Source organism: Prionailurus viverrinus, chromosome D3, assembly GCF_022837055.1.
Source record: "Prionailurus viverrinus isolate Anna chromosome D3, UM_Priviv_1.0, whole genome shotgun sequence".
Taxonomy (NCBI): Eukaryota; Metazoa; Chordata; class Mammalia; order Carnivora; family Felidae; genus Prionailurus; species Prionailurus viverrinus.
The window spans coordinates 62,299,975-62,319,020 of record NC_062572.1 but is presented as its reverse complement, the minus strand read 5'-3'; the positions used below and the strand labels follow the sequence as shown (position 1 = coordinate 62,319,020).

Genomic DNA, 19,046 nt, shown 5'->3' with positions numbered 1-19,046 from the left:
ATTATTGTAACTTGATTGAGAAGAAATTTTTGATTCTTAGAGCTTTATAGTCAGGGGAGTAAAATATTAAATACATTTTGCATGCATAATTGTGTTTCAGACGAAGATGATAGGATAATCAATAAAAAACTTTTAAACATAAAAATGTATTAAAGGCTAAAATTCTTTGGGGGATATAGAACAGAAACAAATTCATGGAGGAAAAAAGAAACTGAAAATTTAATATTGCAAAGGAAATTCATGTCATCTACTGTTTTCATAATGATGGCAGCTTTCAAATCCTATCCAGTATTCAGATTCCATTAGATATATTTAATAGAATGACTTAACAATTTTATATTTAAATGTCAACATTTATAATGTATTTATTTTGTAATCTGTATCATAAGTATGAGCTTATGATGAAAATTTTAATGTCAACTTAAAAGTACGTGACAGAGTAAATTAGTTTTTCAAAAGTCTTAGTGGTACATGAGCAAAAATGTTTGAAGACAACTGCTGTAAATTATTTACTAAGAATCCTATAGGGCCACAGCAAATTCTTTGCACTCTCCCTCCTGCTTGCTTCAATAGAATCAAACATGGCTTATACATCTATTTATTTTTTCATTTAAATTTTTTCTTTAGACTTATATAGACAAGTTTGTATTTTTTTCTAGCTGCAGCTATTTAAAATAACATCAACACATCTTTTCATAATAGGAAAAAATGTTGGTAAAATTGAGTACATGATGAAATTATCATAGCGCCACTGTAACCTGAGAAGTTATAAGGAACAGCATAAGAGCAATCTCTATATTTCTCTGTAATTCCCTTGGTCAGGTACCTATGTCTGTTTTTAAAAAAAAATTTAATGTTTATTTATTTTTGAGAGACAGAACGTGTGTGTGGGAGGAGCAGAGAGAGAGGGAGACATAGAATCTGAAGCAGGGTCCAGGCTCTGAGCTGTTAGCACAGTGCCTGATGTGGGGCTTGAACTCATGAGCCGAAGTCAGACACTTAGCTGACTAAGCCACCCAGGCACCCCCTCATGTCTGTTAATACAAGGAAATATATTCTAGGTCATGCCAAAGAGCAGCTCCAGAGTAAAGTTTGTAGGAAAAGAAAATCTACTAGTTTTGTGTCTTGATAGGTCCTCTGTTTTGGTGAACTATACATTTATGGAATTTTAATATTCATTGTCATCAATTCTTCCAAAATATGTTCGAACCATTTAAGGTTCCTAGTTATGTCTAGGGCTTTTTCCTCCCTACCCATTGTTACTGAACACTATATTAGAGAACCTCCCTATAACCTCTAGGTGAAGTTTAACAGAGTCTCTTTTCCCTGACTGAACTGAGCAGACACTGTTCTTCATTCATTTTAGTACCACCAATAAATCTAAAACTTTATCAGACCCTAATTGTTCCCATAAGGCTGCTTCATTTACATCATTATCTAAAATTCTACTGTATCTCTTCATAGAACTATACTGTTTGTCACTTCTTTGCTTCATAATTTTATAAAGGGTTGTACTTCACCCTCCCCCTAAAGAGGGGGAAATTAAAGAAAGAGGTCATTTCAAATATTTTAAAATATTTTTTATCTTTCATAATATTTAAGGCAGGAGACATTCAATAAATCCCTAATGATGCATTGCTTGATCCAATTTGTCATATTCCTTCACTGAACCTCCCTGTAGTTAATTACATCACTTCCTCTTTACCTATCAGAAACTTCTTAAAATGAATCATTTAAAATTAAACTACTATGGATTATAATTTATGTCTGCTGTCCGTTAATAGCCGGGTTTTCAGAAAGATACTTTAAATCCAAATAATGTAATTAGAGATGCTTCAAATTGGAAGTAGTATTGCACAAAATCAAATCTAACTTCCTCATTTTCTGGATGAATTGGAGGCTTTATGATTCATAGCCCCAAGGTCACATAGCTGGTTAGCAAGGACTAGATTTAAGACTAGAACTCAGGCTGCTGACTCAAGATCAAGTGTTCTTGCTGTAATAACTTATTGTCTTTTATATTATAAACCAGAGCTGCTTTTTTCATGACTGTGTTCTTGAACATATATATATATATATATATATATATATATATATATATATATATATATACCTTTGCAGTCGCTCATATACCTCCCGCTAATTTTGGCTTCTCTGTTAGTAATGAAAAACAAATTGTGGATTTGAAAACCTCACGGCATCATAATCAGTTTTAAGTAACACACATATGGAGCAAGTTCACTGTCATACCTTGAGAGTTGTGGTGAGCTTCCTTCCCTTTACTTCCTTTTCAATTTCCTTTAGCTTATGGAAGACCTCCAAACATAAATTGAGACAGTGTCCTTTTATGTAATGTCTTTATTATGAAAGATCTAACAATCTTTCTCAAGGAAAATGCCACATTTTTAGACCAAGAGACCATCTTCCAAACAAAGTGACAAATCCCATATTATAACAGTTAGGGCATAGAACTATTTGACAGTTAAAGAAATAGCAGTGAATTTTATTGGTGATGATAATATACAGAGTAAAGGAAAAAAAGAAGAATGACATTCAACAGAACATTAATGTAAAAAGATTGCAAGAGACTTGTAATTGAAGTAAGAATGTAAAATTTTAGACTAATATTGAAGGACTTGCAGTGGCTAGGCATAGTCTTAGCTGCCAAGTATGGTTCATGAAGTAGAGGGAAACCAGATACCTTTTGCAAGATGAAGAGTAGGTATGGACGGGATGGTGACAGATCCAGAGAGTGTAGTGAGACTAACTCTCACAGACTCCAGAGTAATTCTGCAGGCTGCATGTTAGTTTCTAGGGTGGCCTTTTATTCCCCGTGCTGAGGTGAAGGCCATGTTGTCTTTCTCTCATACCACTTCCCAGCAGCCTCTGATGAGCTCAGGGAGTTCTAATGTTTGTGCTGTTCAAAAAGGACTAGAGGCAATTACAGGAATGAGTACTCCCTCTGACTGTATTTTCCCAAATGTGTGTCTTCTTTACAAAATTTTAAGGTGCTATGTGAACACAATATCTGTTTGGATATAAAAAATACTTTATAAGAAGCAAATGGAAAGACTGTGAGACATGATAAGAAGGTAATCAAAATGAGACACCGTTTTTTTTTAAATCTTCTTAAAAAAATAAAAATAAATAAAAAAATCTTGCTCCCCGTCAACTGATGACACATGTTTCACACCTAACCTTGCCTCTCACCCCTGAAATGCTGGATCTTAGCAACGCTTCAAGGTTGGGATGAGAGGAAAGCCAAATTCTCTTCCAATGCAATGATTTCAATAGCAATTTTTTATCACTTGTTCATGCTACCACCTGCTCGGATATCTGGCATTCCCTAGAGAAAGTGGAGAGGCTCTTTAATTAGCAGTTTACAAGTCTTATTAGAGAAAATGAGTTGAAACTCTAAAAAAAAAGAGGAAAAAAATATGGAAATGGTTACTCAAGCTTCTGAACAAACAGAAGAACTTCAATCTAATAGGGAGAAAGAATCTTTCCCAAGAGTGACCAAAATGAGTGGTTTAATATTGCAGAAAAAGAAAATACACTTTGAAGGCTTTGCTTAAAGGCAACTTCTTATTTATTTTTCACTTTTCCCAAGGGCCTCTTACTCAATGCTCATCTCTGATGTCAACAATTTTGACCATGGGGGAGAAAAAGGCTCAAAGAACACACTCCTTTAGTTTGGGACATTATTTTTTCTTTTGAGAAAACTGAACTTACAAAGAAGGGGCAGAAAATCTAAACTCAGGTACAAAGGCAAAGGTTTATAAAGAAAATACACATTCTGTACACAGGGAACTAATTTAATAAGCAGTCTCTCCCTGCTAGCTTGCGATTAAACTAAATTGCCAGCCTAAACTTTTCTGTGCAGAATTTCAAATGTCAACACATTATATTGCGATTCCTCTTAATTTCTCACAAAGAAAATGCAAAATGAATTCATTATGCTGGAGTAAGTGGAAAAAATGATGAGTTTCTCCAGAAGAGTATGCAATGGGGAGAGATTGGGCAAGACGATTATATTGAGATATTTGAATAGCTGGCCATTAGCTAGAGCATCCCCATTACTCTGCTGATAATTATATCTCTTCTGCTATGACTTCCCAGTGGAATAATAGAATGTTCCCAGTGCAGGAGATAATGAAAAATACCATTCAGGTGGTACATATATGCCAGGAATAGAATGCAGTATTTCTTTCCTTCCTGGCTTTTGCTCTGCCTTAGCCCCCATCAGCCCCAACTGCCTGTACCTTGTCACTCTAATGGTGCACACCTACGCAATATATGTTAATATGTGTTTGGTTGTTCTATGCTGTGTACAGGGAGAATAAATGTATCTTGAAAATGGAGATGGCAATGGAATATCATTCTTCCAACATAATTATCTCCTGTGTTTAGAAAGCCCAGTGTTTTGCTGAGTACATTTTTGTTAGCTATTATGTAAATGACTTTCAAAACCCACTATGGTGCAGAGTGAAGGCTTTGGATGGGATCTTATAAGGAAAAAACTTTTTTTTTCTTTGTAAGAAAAATAATGGTTCCATGTTCTTCTAATTAATCCATCATTTTGCAGACACTTTTCATTTTAGCAATCAAGTGAAATTAAACAAACAAAAAGAGAAAAAACGAGATCAAAGAATAACACCCACTTATTTTCAATAACACTTTCCTTCCCTTTCTCTGCCCTTCTCTCTCTCTCCCCCTCCCCCCTTTCCTTTCTCATTCTAACAATTCATAAAACCTCTTATGTGTTATTGCCACCTTATCATACTGTGGAATTTTTGTTGTTGCATATTTTCGTTTTGGGGAAATCTTGCTGGGTACTATATGTCTTCACAAATTCATTAATTTTACAGAAACCTCAGTTTGGATCTCTTGCACCCTCCTTTGCTTTGCCACTGCTGTTTTAAATTCTGGATCCTTGCTTGAGAGTTTCATTTTGAAATTATGCGCAGAAAAGAAAGTTCCACCCAAACAACTTATATTTGCATCCTGTAGAGGGCAGTGACATGTTACAATGGTTTTACCCTTCATAAGGGTTAAATTCAGAAGTGCTCATTTTTCTGAGTTTTGGCATTCACTGGAAACCAGGACAAAAAAAAAACAGCCAAATTACCCAAGGATACCATTTTTCTCCTAGTAAAATTGTACTTATGTTTAGAGTCAGAGAGGTATACTTCATCATATGAATGTTTTCTGGTTAAAATATTTACCTAACAATGTATTCTGAATGCATAAAGGTGCAATGTGCATAGACAAGTGACTATAACTCAAGCCATATGGAAACAAAGTATGTGTGTTCATGGTGTCCTTGTTAGGATTCATACTCAGTATTTTGTTAATATCAATTCTAGTCAAAGGACTGATTCAAATAGTCAATGCTTGATGGTGATCTAATAAGAAATTAGGACTATTTTTAGTATGGAAGTTTTAATTTACAAATTCCAATCACACACCCAAAGAACTAAAATCACATCTCATTATTATAATTTGCGTGTTTTATCATCAATGTCAAACATTACTAAGTAGCTTAAGGTAATCGTGAACAATGTCTTTTAAAATTGAATAAATTATTTGTGCATAAATTAGGAAATGTCTAGTTCCAAAGAGAATTTAGGGTACTTTAGTCTGTTTATCTTTAAACTAAACAAAATTTTAATTTAGAATAACACAAAGTACATGGATCTGTGTGTGTATGTGTGTGTGTGTGTATATATGTATATATATATTAAACACTTTATTTTTAAGGGTTCTCTATACCCAATGTGGGACTCAAACTCACAACCCCAAGATCAAGAGTCATATACTTTACGGACTGAGCCAGCCAGGTGCCCCACATGGCTGTGTATGTTATGTATGTATGTATGAATATATATATACTGTGTTTACTAATTATGACATATAGTCAATATATGGTATGTTCTAAATATCTTAACATTCATAAAGATCTTATTAATTATGCAATAGACTTACAAAATACTTTTTTTGAAAATATTTTATTTTAAGTAATCTCTACAAACAACATGGGGCTCAAACGTACAACCCCAAGATCAAGAGTCACACACTCCACTGACTGAGCCAGCCAGGTGCCCCAAAATACTTTTGTAATCAATACCTAATGAAAAAAGCTATGATCTATCTAAATGCTTTCCCAAGTCTCAAATCTGTATGATGAAATCAATGTCACTAGTGATGGATTGAAATCTATATACCACACTCTGGTATGTATTTGGAAATAACCCCTAAGTTTAATAATAGTGTAAGTGACAACACAATCCTAGTTAGCTTTACTCTGGAAAGGACTACCTTAGTTTTTTCCTGTTTGTATTCTCCTTTCCCACTCCCAGTGACTTTTCATTACTTTCCAAATTATTGTCTTTTCTCTTTGAGATGTCAAACCCTATGATCAAGGTTTTGACCATTTGCACCTGAATTCTCCAGTTTCCTTACCATGTGTATGTTTTTGTTGTCGTTGTTGTTTAAATGGTTTACAATGATTCCATTCTAGACTCTCACTTCCTTAGCCTCCTGTTGTTTTTCCGAAATTTGAATTTACTAAATTCAGCTAGTTCTGGCAAAGGGTGAACTTCCTCACTGTAATCTCTCCTGCTTAGGAGCAAGGACTCCCCAAGGAAGATATTCTTTCTCATTCTAATCTCAGGTGCTTGTATAAACTTTCTAAATTTATTAGTTTAGGATAATCTAATATTGGTTTTTGTAACCACTTGTCTTTCTATTTTTTTAAGTTAACTTCTTTTTCCAAGCTTTTGAATCAGAATTTTATGTTGACCTACAATTAGGTATGCTATTGCCTCTCTGCTCTAAGTTGTAATTATGCCAGTTTGAATTCACATTGTGCTATAAACGTTCATACCTGAGGTGTTCCTGCCTTGAGGTTTGTCCCATGATGGGGGAGCCCACTCGTCTCTCACTAGTGTGGCCATTAAGTGCAAGGATATTTCTTCTAGGGTAACCTTCAAGCAGTGAGTATATAAAAGCCCTCACTTCCCATCCTTTAGAAAGCCAAAGTTTATGTGACATTTTATATGTTTTATAGGTATTCCCAACCCTTATGGTCCACAGTGGTCACTTCAGAGGCTTACGCTTAGATTGGCTTTCCCACTTTTCCTAATTAACAGTCCTTGATCCCTCACTCCTATTCCCTTGATCATCTTCTAAATAAACTACTTGCACAAAAGTCCTTTACTCAAAGTAAGAGAGAGAGAGAGAGAGAAAGAGAGAGAGAATCCAAAGTAGGCTCCTCACTGTCAGCTTGAGCCCAAGTGACTTAGGGCTCCATCTCAGAAACTGTGAGTTAAAATCATTTCATATTTCCATGCATGTTTTAGGATCTACTTGTTAATTTCTACAAAGAGTATGTTGGCCTCTGTTTAGAATTTCATTGAATCTATTGATAAATTTGGTAAGAATCAATATTATAGACGTATTGAGTTTCAAAACAAGGATAGGATTTAATTCTCTATTTGTTAAGTTATTATTTACTCTCATTTAGCAATGATTTGTACCTTTTATTAGATAAGTTATGCACATATATATTTTTTAATTTTTAGGTATTTCGAATGTTTGTAGATTTAAAAAATTATTTCCCTGTTTTTGCTGCTAAAATATAGAAATACAATTGATTTTTTATATTCATCTTTGTAAATATTTTGCTAGACTGATAGAATCCTTAATATTTTTAACCAAAATAATAAACATCACTGTTTAAAGATAGTTTTACTTATAATTTTTTCCTTACCCACTTATTTTTCAAAGTAGAACCTCCACTGTAATGTTAAATAGAGGTATGAAGGGTACATCTTTGTGTTTTTCCAAATATTAGGGACAATGTATACAAATTTTTATCATTAAGTATGATGCAAAGCATAAGTTATTTGTAAATGCTCTTGATTAGATTGTTGAATTTCCTTTTATGCCTAGCTTGCTGAGAATTTTCATTATAAATGTGGGAAATCTAGCCAGATACTTTTTCTGCATATATTGAGAAGATCATACAAATTTAATCATTTATTCTGTTAATGTTTTGAATTACATTGAATGATTTTCAAGTATTAAACCAACCAACCTTGCATTCCTCTGAGAAATTTCACCTAATCATGAGTTATCTCTTTATATTTCATTCTATTTTCTAATATTTAAAAAACATGCTTATATTATTTTTGGTCTGTATTTTTATTGTAATGTTTTTGTCTGGTGTGGCTTCCAGATTGTGCTGACCTCAAAAAATGAGTAAGAATTTCCTCTTCCTTTATGTTTGCTGAAAGACTTCCTATAAAATAATATTATTTTGTCCTTAGATACATGTTAAATTTCAACAGACAAGCCATCAGAAACCTAGTTTTTCTTTATGGAAACTTTTTTTATTATGAATTCATTTTCTTTAATACACAGAGCTGTTTAGATTTTCTATTTCTCCTTGACTCTCTTTGGTACTTTGTTTCTTTTTAATCCATTTCTTCCAAGTGGTGGAATTTATCGGCATAAAATTAACCATAAATTTCTTTATTATAATTTTAATACCTACAGAACCTTTAATGATACGTGTCTGATCTTTCATTCCTACCATTGTTCATTTATGTTTTCTCTCTTTGTTTTCTAACCAATCTCAATAGGCAGTATAATTTTATTCATTTCTCTGCTGTGCTTTGCTTTCTACATCATTGATTTCTGCTTTCTTCTAATTAGTTTTTATCTTCTACTTACTCTGGATTTAATTTGCTCTTCTTTTTCTAGCCTCTTAATATAGAAGTTTACATCACTGATTTCAGTGCTTTATTCTTTTCTAATATAAATATTTGCATATAAAAATGTTAATCTAAACATTATTTTAACTGAATCACACAAACTGGTATTTTGTTTTCATTCATTTTGTTATAATTATTTCAGAATATTTTCTAATTTATTTTGCACTTCTTCTTTGACTTAGACTTTTTATAATTTTCACACACTAGGGATTCTCTAAGCATTAAAAAAATGTTTGTAACATCATTATGTTTTGGTCAGAACACAATTTGTATTTCCTTGTTTTTTGCTATCTGTTCTTTTGACTAAGAATATAGTTTATCTTATAGAATACTCCATGTATATTTGAAAAGTCTGACTTTGGCTTTTTTTTTTTTGGTCCACTATAAATGTCCACTTAGGTCAAATTGTTTATTAGTGTTGTTCAAGTCTTCTATATTCTTACTCATTTTGCCTCTTTTTCTATCAATTATCAAGAGACAAGAGACACATGTTAAAATCTTCAAGTATAATTATGTATTTTGTATTTCTCCTTTAAATTATTTCAGATTCATTTAATTTGAAATTCTATTATTAAATGCATAGACATTTAGGATTCTTATGTTACCTTGATTAATTGATGCACTTATCATTATACACTTTTATTAAATGTTTTTTAAATGTTTATTTATATTTTAGAGAGAGAAAGAGAGAGAATGAGAATGAGAATGAGAATGAGAATGGGGGAGGGGCAGAGAGAAAAAAGGACAGAGGATCTTTGAACCGGGCTCTGCCCTGACAGCAGAAAGCCTGATGCCAGGCTCAAACTCAAGAACCAAACAATGAGATCATGACTTGGACAGCAGTCAGACACTTAACCAACTGAGCCACCCAGGCACCCTTGGCTATACATCTTTTTTATTGGTTATTTTCCTTGTTTCAAAGATGACTTTATAATTCATTATTTGAGCTTTCTCACTTTCTTATGATTATGATTTTCATGATATGTACTCCATACTATTACTTTCAAGCTAACTGTGTTTTCAAATTTAAAATATATATCTTGAAAATAACACACATTTTAGCATTACCTTTTTATGCAGTCTGAGAATTTCTTCCTTTTATTTTTATATTTAGTCTAATTGTTTTTAATGTAATCATCAATATGGCTTTGTCATCTTGCTGTTGGATTTCTATTAGTTCTTCTGTAGCTGTACTTTTTAGTTAATTTTCTGCATTATGAAAATTTCAAATTCCAAAAATAAGAAACCTATAATGAATCTTGGTTGTTTTACTGAATCAAAATTCTCTTCCAATAAATACCTTTCCTTTCACAGATAAATACATTGTGAGAATCAGTTTAATAACTTATTAATAATGTCTCATAGTTATTTTAACTGTCTCTTAGCTTTATTCTAACTAGAAGTTTATCAACTACCTAAAATAATTCCATGAATAGAATCCCACAGGTATTTACCAAATCTCACACTAACCTTGTGCCTCAGAACAATCCAGTCAATAAATTAAACTTTTATGAAATCTGATTGCTATTGCAAGTCATACAAATTTGTCACCCATCTCATATTATTGTCATGTACTGTTTCTTATATTTTAAGAAGAGTATATTGGGGCACCTGGGTGGCTCAGTTGGTTAAACTTCTGACTCAGTTTTTGGCTCAAGTCATGATCTCATGGTTTGTAAGATTGACTCCTCATCAGTCTCTTCATTGACATCACAGAGCCTACTTGGGATTCCCTCTCTCTCTCTCTCTCTCTCTCTCTCTCTGGCTGCCCCTCTCCCACAAGCGCTCTCTCTCTCTCTCAAAATAAATGTTTTTAAAAGTTAAAAAATTAAAATAAAAAAAACAAATATGATGGATTTACACTACCTGATGTAAGGAATTATTAGAAGATAATAGTAATCAGGAGAGTGTGATATTTGCTAGATAATAAAATAAATCAATAGAACAAAATAAAGAACACAGAAATTGATCCATACTTAGACATTCAAATGATTCTCGACAAGGATATCACTGAAATCCTATGGAGAGTAGAAAAAGCACTTCTGTGGTAACTGAGTAGTTAAAAGAGAAGGAATATAAATGGCCATGAGTACATGAAAATATTCTCAATGACATTAATCACAAAGGAAATAAAAATTTAACACAATTAAATATCTCTATATAACCACTAGAAGGGCTAAAATTAAAGCGGTCACAATACCAAGAGTTAGGGAAGATGTGAAGCAATTAGAACTTTCAGATCTGGCTGATAGGAGTGTAAAATGGTGTAATTATTTTGTGAATTGGTCAAGTATTTTCTTACAAAGTTAGATGTACATTAAACTTATAATCCAACCATTTTATTTATAGTCATTTACTCAAGAGAGATAAAACCATATGTACACACACACACACACACACACACACAATGTGTACAAGAATGTACATAGCAGCCTTGTTCAGAAATAGCTCCAAATGGAAAAAGCACAAATATTTTTTGACCATAGGATTGCTGAATAAAGTACAGTATAACCATAGAATGGAACACTACTCGGCAATACAAAGAAACAAACTGCTGGTCCATAAAACAAAATGGATGAACTTCAAGTTATTATGCAGACAGGGAAAAGGGTATGTTTACAGTGTAGAAACCAAACAACCACCACCTGAGACAGCTGATCAATTTGACATCATGATTAACCATTTGATAGTTTGCACCCTTGATATGATATACCAAAAATGTCACTTTACCTCTGTGGTCTTCCTCCCGAAAACTTATAATTCTAGTCTATGCATGAGAAAAACATCAGACAAATTTCAATTGCAGAACAGTGTACAGACTATCTTACCACTAACCTTAAAAAATGCCAAGGTCATCAAAAACAAGGAAAGTCTGAGAAACCGTCATAACCAGAAGCCTAAGAAGACATGATGACTAAGTTAATGTGGCATCCTGGGTGGGACATTAGATAAAAACTAAGGAAATCTGAATAAAGAATGGATTTCCCTTAATAATAATGTATCGGGGGCACCTGGTGGCTCAGTTGCTTAAGCGTCTGACATTGGCTCAGGTCATGATCTCGTGGTTGGGGGGTTGGAGCCCTGCGTTGGGCTCTGTGCTGACATCTCAAAGCCTGGAGCCTGCTTCAGATTTTGTGTCTCCTTCTATCTCTGCCCCTTCCCCACTCGCACTCTGCCTCTTTCCCTCTCAAAAAAAATGAATAAAACATTAAAAAATATTTAAAAAGGGTATCAGTATTGGTTGTTTAATTGTAACAAATTTACCATATTAATGTTAGATGTTAATCGGAGAGGAAACTGGGTATGGGATATATGAGAATTTTCTGTATTATCCTAATAGTTTTTCTTTAAATATAATACTGCTTTTTTAAAAAAGTCACTAAAAATATTGTGATAAATGAAAAAGCCAGAAACATGAATGCACATGCTGTATGATTTAATTTATATTACATTGTGGAACTGACAACACTAATCTATGATGAAAGAAGGAATCATAGTACTGATTGCCTTGTGGCAGGAGGGGTATAGATTAACTTTCCAGTCAAGGGAACTTTCTGGGGTAAAAAAAATGTTCTATATCTTGACAGGGGTCAGGATGATATGTGATCATTTTTCAAAACTCATTGAATTGTGCACTTAAAACCTGTACATTTAATGATATGTAAAATACACTTCGTTTTTTAATGAAAAATGTGCAGTTACTGAGAGGCAATAATGAAGTATTCAAAGCCTATCTTTATTCTGCCCTCTTGTTTCTGATTTAGTTGTCGTCCATCTGAAATGAGAATGGATGCTCTTTGCAGCTTTTTGCCTGGTGAGATCTTTGTACAAAAGCCACCGGGTAAGTACAAAGGCTCATTGTTACTGTGTAGGATGACTCATTGCCAAGCGAACTTTTAAATAGGGAACTTTACTTCCAAATCTTACCTTCCTTTGTTTCTTGATCTGAATACATGCAGACATTCTCTCCTTCCTTGTCCTATTTAAAATTCTCAAAAAAAGAAAAAAAAAGAATGAACTCTTTCTATAGTCAGGATAAAATGTTCTCCTGGTTATCATTCTAAAAATAATACTATTTACCCAAATTTCATTTATGATTACTTGTCACTCTATTTGTTACTCAAGTGTCCTTACATTTGTTCACATTTTTGTTCATATGAAACAACTGTTGTGTTGAACTCCAAATCTCTTATCTTTATATGAGTGCTACAGATACACCTTCCTGTCATTTAGTTTCCATTCTCTTTAAAATTTTAAGTCCCTATTTAAGGGGAAAAAATTAAATGAAAGGAGACAAGAGGAGGAAGCAAATGAAGAGGGTAGGTAAGGAATGAAGGTAAGACTTTGAAAGGTAAAGAGGAAATGCGACTTAACCAAGGTCTCTAAAACAGACACATAGAGCCATCTGTGAGCTATGTGCATAATGGTATTCCTTAACTTACCCATGGCTGCTGTTTCCCTTTAAGAGTTTTTCCCCCTGAATTGAATGCTATGTGGCAATGTTAAGGACATATTAATACAGGCTTATAATAATGAAAATATGGTCTAAAATTTGAGAGTGGCATCTTTTAGAATTCCGATGAACTCCATGACTTAATTTTTACACATCATGATCTATACCTACTGTATTTTATAAACACGTGTTTTAATGTAAGATAAAGACTTTTGAGACTTAAAAAATCCAAGGCAAGCTACAAATATATTCCACAGGGTTCTGAACAGAGCTTGCTTATATAGGGTTTTAGTTTTTATTATATCCAGATTAAGATGTTTATTATACAGTACAAACATGGAATAGTAATTCACTGAGGGTTAGTATACTGCAACTATAATTAAAATTATTATGAAAATAATAGTTTCTCTTTACAGATCCCAAATGTATATATTGCTATTTATATAAGAAAATATCACCAATAACTTTAAATATAAGTTCCTGGAGGAGTGCAAAGTGCCATTTAATCAACAGTTTCTGTTAATAGAATGTCCAGCAACTGAGAACTTGCTGCATTTATTTTCTTACCAAGGATGTAATGAGTGTTTAAGATATCCATGGAACTGTCCTAAATAATGTTAGCTATAGGGGCAGAACTCTAAGCCATGTGGAGATAGCCATACAACAAAGGGTCTGAGTCAAAGGGATAAAAGAATTTCAGGAAAACAGCAATTATCAGGGGCAGAAGAATCCTCTTCGGTAAGAATTCAATGAAGGTTGATCAAGTGCAATGAATAAGCACAGAACTACAAAGTGTCTTGTCAAAGGAAACATGGTACAGCAAGATTGTCATGGAGGCAATGGATTAGTGGAAGTTCATCCAAGGGAATTGTATCCAATACAAGGTGAAGAACTAAATCATGGATTGATCTCACAAAGGGACTGAAAAGACTAATTCTGGTCAATAGCCTCCAGCTAGTTATTGAAATGAAGATAAGGAAACTATTCTGCCAATTATGAATGTCAAATTGTTGGAAAAGGGTAGAAAAGCCCAAGTGCTGAAGAGACCACAAAGAATAGCACACAGTAGATGCCCTAGCTTTCTCTAGATAGGGATAGAAAAAAATTTGGATAAGTAATCCCTAATATACATGCCTTGAGACCATTTCTAATATGTATCATCATAGAAAGATAGGACTTCAGATGTTTTTGCCAAACAGTATCTTCATGGTTGCAGAAGTAACTCTATATCCTGAATACATTTGAATGGCCATGGAAAACTTCTTCATGAGGTATGATTAAATCATAGGCTAATATTGCTAGATACTAAAGAAGGTATAGAATTAAGTAAAAAAAATCAGATACCTTACTCTAAGGGCATTATTAGATAAATATTCACCACAGTACATGAATGTAATATATGATATGTGGGTGAAAGGTAAAGAGATCACAGGTAGTAAAGAGATCTTAAAACAAAACAAAACAAAACAAAACAAAACAAAACAAAACAAAAAAATCCAGAAAACAGAAAACAACCTGCCAGATGTAAGGGAAAGTGCCAGGGAAAAAGTCAATAAATAGGCTTAATCCCCAAATCCAAGAATTTTCAAAAAAGGGCAGGGAAGGGCAGGAGAAAGGCATTTCTGACAAGAGAAATAGCATAAACAGAGGCTTACACTCCAGAAGCAATATATTCCAAATGTGAACTCTTGGGAGGTCTGACAGGAGACCTCACAGATCTGCAGTAGTAGGTTTTTACTGGAAAATAGGGACAAAAAATAACATGATCCAGGCATTATTCTAAGCCCCTTTTATATAAAACACAAAGACTTTAAATAATTTTCCCAAGGTCATGTAGCTAATAAGTAGTGGAATTCAGAGTTTACCACAAACTGGTTCCGAAATTTATCTCTTTTAAAAAAAATTTTATCATGTTTATTTATTTTTGAAAGGCAGAGAGAGACAGAGCCTGAGTAGGCGAGGGCCAGAGAGAGAGGGAGACACAGAATCTGAAACAGGCACCAGGCTCTGAGCTGGCAGCACAGAGCCCGAGGTGGGGCTTGAACTCAGGAACTGCGAACCGCAAGATCATGACCTGAGCTAAGTCGGATGCTTAACTGACTGAGCCCCAGTCAGTGCCCCCAAAATTCATCTCTTAACCACTGTGTTATACCAAATCTTCATATTCATTAGGTAGAGTTTCAAATCTACAGTCTAACTTTAACAAGTTTTCCAAATCAATAGGAATATGGTAGAAGTTATTCATGACCCAGTGAGTAAATATTTCTTCAGTGAAAAGCCTTGCATACCCTTGCCTGCCTGGCTAGTGCACTCTGGTAGGGATCAAGCAAGAGTGGATCCTCTGAAAGATCAGAAAGGTAAAATTAACTCATCCCATTACCTCAGGAACAGCAATCCATCTCAAAAGAGGACCTGAGCCTCATTCAATCACCCTCCTTAAAAATGGGTACACCATCTTTGTTTCATTAGTTGGAGTCATAAGGAAGAGAATGGCCAATGAGGGTCTTTCCTTCAAATAATCTCAGCTTACATTTTCAAGGGAAAATTTTAAACAAGCAAAGAAACAAACAAAATTCTATTATTTTTGTCACATTTATTTAGCTCCAAAAGCTGTGGCAGTAACACTCATAAAAGCATCTAATTTATCCCACAAATTGTAGAATGTGATTTGTCATGAAGGGAATTTACATGCAAAGAAGAGGTGTCAAATTGACTCAAGCTGCCTGGGAGAACCTTTATGTATAATTTCTTCTAGGTTTCTATTGGGGTATTTAACCTGCTTTGGGAAAATGCCACTCATACTTATTACTTCAGTCTTTCTTGCCAAAGAGGCTTCAGTTAATGCCCCAGCAGGGATTGCACCACGAGCCCCATTTTTCAAGGGCTTTCTAACTCAGTCATAAAAATTGGATCTGGGTTCAAACTTGTCCCAATTGTGGTGCACTTTCTAGCTTGTTTGTTATAACCAGATGTATTTAAATTTTGTTCAGCTGCTTTTGAAGGTGGAAGGAAAATGACATTTTCTGCTTTTCAGATGAATTTTGGCAATGCTGGGAATCTGAAGGGAGTCTGATTTTAAAATTAAACATGAACTTTTAGATTCTATTAGGTCCATACTTTTGATCTGGGGCCACTGCCTATGGGCATTTCTATTAACAAGCAAACAGAAAATAAAACCCAGTGGAAATCATGCAGTTAAAAAGGAGCCTATAATTCAGTTCCATCCCAGGCCTTATGCTAATATTCAGCCAATTGTAGAATGTCTTGACCTCTGAGGATGATGCATTCTGACTCTGTGGAACATCAGATTGGGAGTTTGGGCCCAGATACAATTTTGGTTAGAAATTGAGAGGCAGGCATAATGAGAAAGAGGAATTTTGATCACAAAAGAAATATACAGGAGGAAAAAAATTACCTTCAACCAATAGACATGTTGACAGCCTACTGTGTGTTCAAAAAACTGACAAGAGGCTTCTTCAGAGAGTGGGCATCCATATTGTGTTAGATGCAAACAATACAAATAATGAATGCAAACATGAAAAAGATGGCTAGAAACCAGAACATGTCAGGGAGTGCTGCAGACAAGTATCCAGGAACAAAAGGACTCACTTTTACTGTGAAAAAGATGCCATGGGGGTGAGGAGACTCCCTGACATCTTTCTGTCTTTGTGCAGCAAGGGGAACTTGAACTAGCCTCTGGAGGATTTGACAAAGAGAGGAAGGTGAACTGCATGAGGAGAGATACAGAGTGAGAATGAACCAGGCACTTTTAGAGGATCATATTGGCAAGACCATAAGGGCTAGACTGCAGAGAGTCTTATATGCAAGAATAAAGCTTATTGTTTGTTTGCTTGTTTGTTTATTTGAGAGAGAGAGAGAGAGAGAGAGAGAGAGAGAGCAAGAGCCTGTATGCTTGCTTGTGAGCGGGGGAAGAGCAGAGAGGGGGAGAGAATCTTAGGCAGGCTCTATGCTCAGTGTGGAGTTGGAGCTCAATGTGAGTTTGAATCCCACAACCCTGGGACCATGATCTGAGCCAAAATATAGAGTTGAACACTTAACTGACTGAGCCACCCAGGCACCCCTGTTTGTTTATTTTTAATAAGGCTTACAAAATAAATGAAGGTTTTTTGAATGAAGGGATACTTAGAATGATTTAGAAGATCCAGATGGTTTTAGTAACTAGGAAGAATGGAGTTTAAGCCTGGAGAAAGGGAGGCAGAAAAGTACATCAGTTAATAAGGATCTAAACTTCTGTGGTTATCAGAAAAGAAGAAAAAACTAACTTGAACTCAGTGTCTTGTTTTGTGTGAGGAATGGGAGGAAGAATATAAAGGAATAAGAGGCAAAATATAAAAAATGCCAAGGAGCATAGTGCCCTAAAGGCAATGGCTTTAAGCTAGGGTTCTTCTCTCTGGAACCTCAGGTGGGAGGTCTCTTCAGCATAGTAATATATGTTAGGGGCAGAGTATATGTCCTCATTCTTGCTGTGTTTTCAAGCATACGGATCCTGGAAGACTGCCTCCTAAATAATTAAGCAATTTATGGTGCAGTTGAATTTGGTACTTAATTTCCATTCTCTTTTTCTTTACTATGAATGTGCCCAGGTTAAGAACAAACAGTAAAAACAACAATATCAACATTAACTTATTTACTTAAATTCTTTTGCTAATAATGAGGCCAGTGAGATGATTTTCCCCCAGCCTATTTGAGGTATAATTGACAAATACAATTGTATATATTTAAGGTGTGGTAGTTTGATATATGAGCACATTGCTGAAATGAACCGCTATCAAGTTCATTAATACATCCAGTGAAATTTAAATGAGAACCATTGGGTAAGATTTAAGGAAAGCTATTTAAAAGGAGTTGACTTCCTTGAAGGCAAGTGATCCTTTCCTCACATCTGCTTCTTCCAGCTTGTTGCCTTGAACAGAAGTATGGTGGCTGGAGATCCAGAAGCAATGTTATGTCATTAAAGAGGATTGGAAGTGGAAGCCATGCATAAGGACGACAAAGCAGAAATATAGAGGAGTCTCTATAACTCAAAACCCACTATACCAGTACTGTGTTGCCTAACTCTGGGTTTTGTGTGATAATCTCCTTCAAGGAAAAGAAATCCCTCCTGTCATATTTGAGTTATTACCAGCATCTCATACATTCCTAATGGGCAAACATTCATTAAGACTAGATAGAAATCTTGAGGGGCACCTGGGTGGTTCATTCGGCAAAACATCTGACTTCAGTTCGGGTCATGATCTCATGGTTCTCAGTTCCTGAGTTCAAGCCCCACCTCGGGCTCTGTGCTGACAGCTCAGAGCCTGGAGCCTGCTTCAGATTCTGTGTCTCCCTCTCTCTCTGCCTCTCCCCCACTCATGCTCTGTCTCTCAAAAATAAACAAACATTAAATTTTTTTTTGTAAAAAGAATAGAAATCTTGAAGATGTATAACTTTCTTGATTAGATGTGCTATGATTAAGAACTGTTGAGGAGGAGTAAGAGAAGCCTAAACTCACCTTGTCCCCCGGATATTTACACATCAGTGTAAATAACCCAGAAACTGACCCTGAAGACTGGCAGAACAAACTCTCCACAGCTAAATGTAGAGAAGAGGTCATACTGCAGAGGGTAGGAAGGGCAGAGAACTGTTCCAGAGCTAAACAGGGTCCAAGGGAAGGAAGGATGCCATAGGTATTGAGAAGGAAGGGAAACAGGCTTTCATACCAGGGAGTCCACGTGGCAGAGATTAATCCCCATAATATTTGGCTTTGAAAACCAGAGGAGCTGAATTTTGTGAGTTCTTTCAATCAGCAGGGCTTA

General features: G+C 34.8%; 1 long non-coding RNA gene across 2 annotated transcripts in view; it reads left to right on the top strand.

Annotated features, from left to right (window-relative positions):
* Nucleotides 1-19,046, top strand: part of LOC125149696 (uncharacterized) — a 298,529-nt gene that overhangs the window by 249,902 nt on the left and 29,581 nt on the right. For both annotated transcript variants that reach the window (XR_007146015.1, XR_007146014.1), the window contains exon 3: nt 12,542-12,618. This is a non-coding gene — a long non-coding RNA (uncharacterized LOC125149696). The remainder of the gene's footprint in view (nt 1-12,541; nt 12,619-19,046) is intronic.